The sequence below is a fragment of the Phoca vitulina genome, unplaced genomic scaffold, assembly GCF_004348235.1.
Source record: "Phoca vitulina isolate PV1807 unplaced genomic scaffold, GSC_HSeal_1.0 scaffold4015, whole genome shotgun sequence".
Lineage (NCBI taxonomy): Eukaryota > Metazoa > Chordata > Mammalia > Carnivora > Phocidae > Phoca > Phoca vitulina.
In genome coordinates, this window is record NW_022593697.1 from 1 (window position 1) to 1,841 (window position 1,841).

General features: G+C 59.2%; 1 pseudogene; it reads left to right on the forward strand.

The window, feature by feature from the left end:
- The first annotated feature begins 582 nt into the window (after positions 1–582).
- Positions 583–1,436, forward strand: LOC116629822 (annotated as a pseudogene).
- Positions 1,437–1,841: the final 405 nt, after the last annotated feature.

Here is a 1,841-nt window from a genome sequence, read left to right on the forward strand (position 1 = left end):
TGCTCGGAGAGTGGTTTGCCGGCTGCGCAGCGGTTCCCGGGTTAGGGCAACACCGACACCGAGCAGAAAGCCGGCGCCTAGATCCGCTGATTGCAGCCGGCTCCCCGCTCCGCCGCCCGGGAGCTCCGCCGCCCGGGAGCTCCGCCGCACTCAGGCACCCCTGCTCTTCCTGCGCCCGGGATCCGGAGACCACACTGTCCCACCTGGATTCCGCCCCCACTCCGCCCCCGGAGCACCTTTAAGCCAGGGACGTCCCTCACTGGAGCCGACTTCTAGAAGTTCTGATTTTGCGCTCAGCTGCTTATAACACTCTGCGGTGGCCTCCTTAAGCAAGCTGTCTCCGCTCCGCCGTGGCCTCCGATATTTCACCCCGGATTCACGTCTCCACACCTCCTACCGCCCAAACTGGGGTCGCTTTTCTGCTTGTAGACTTGGAGGCTTTCTTTTGTCAGATCTCCCGTTGATTTACTGGGTGTTCAGAATTATTTGATAACCGTCTAGCTGATTCCAGGGACCAGATGAACTTAGGGTCTCCTACTCCTCCGCCATCTTAACTCCTCCCTAAGTTCCTGAATGTTCTGACCCTTCTCTTCAGATCCCCTGAAGACACATGTCTCCCGCCATCCCATCACTGACCATGAGGTCACCCCGAGGTGCTGGGCCCTGGGCTTCTACTCTGCGGAAGATCACCCTGACCTGGCACCACGATGGGGAGGACCTGACCCAGGACACAGAGCATGTGGAGACCAGGCCTGCAGGGGATGGGAGCTTCCAGAAGTGGGCGGCTGTGGTGGTGCCTCCTGGACAAGAGCAGAGATGCACGTGCCATGTGCAGCATGGGGGGCTGCCCGAGCCCCTCACACTGAGAAGGGGTAAGGAGGGAAACTTGGGCACGAGGCCTCCTGTCAGGGACATGAGGAGATCCTGTGGAGAACTTCAGTAGGGTCGGGGCTGAGAGCTGGGGGGCAAGGCCCTCTCCTTATCTCTTCCCAGCGTCCCCTCCTCGGCCCCCCGTTCCTGTCGTGGGCATCGTGGCTGGTCTGGTTGTCGTTGTGGTCACTGGTGCTCTGGTGGTTGGAGCTGTCATGTGGAGGAGGGAGAGCTCAGGTAGGGAAAGGGGGTGCTCTGAGTTTTCTTGTCCTTCTGCAGTGTTTCAAGCCCAGGTGGAAGTCTGTCCTGCCTTCTTTGTGGGCAGAGCCGACCGCACTCATGTGCTCGTGCACCGTGCGGCTCATGGCTCCATTCACCGTAGTAAAGCACAGGTGAGAGTGAAGGACAGATTAATCACCCCAATGAATGTGGTGACAGACCCGATTCCCAGCAGTCACAGGTCAGAGAGCAAGGTCCGTGCTGAGGACAGACTCCAGGAGGACGGTTGGTCTCGCCCTGCCATCTCTTTTCTTCCTGTCCCTGATCCTGCCTTAGGTCTGCAGTGACAGTTCTGGAAACTTCCCTGTGATCCAGACTATCCGTATCATCTACGATCTCCGGCCCTGCCTCCTCCATGGCATCCCATGGGATGTTTTCTTTCCCAGGTGGAAGAAGAAGGAGTTAAGCTGAGGCTGCTCGTGAGTATGGAGGGGGTGATCCCTGAGACCCTGAGACAGTGTAGACGGGACCCCTCGGGGAGCTCACTCATGCCACAGCTCCTCCTTTGGTTTCATCTCCTGTGAGTCTGACCACAATCTGTCTGTCCTGCCCCAGGCAGTGACAGTCCCCAGGGCTCTCTCTGCTCCTAAAGGTGAGACCCTGGAGGGCCTGACGGGAGGAGGGGAGGGGGGAAGGGGCCATGACTGGGTAGCGGGGATTCTTTGAGGAGGATACTTTGAGCATGTGGTGGG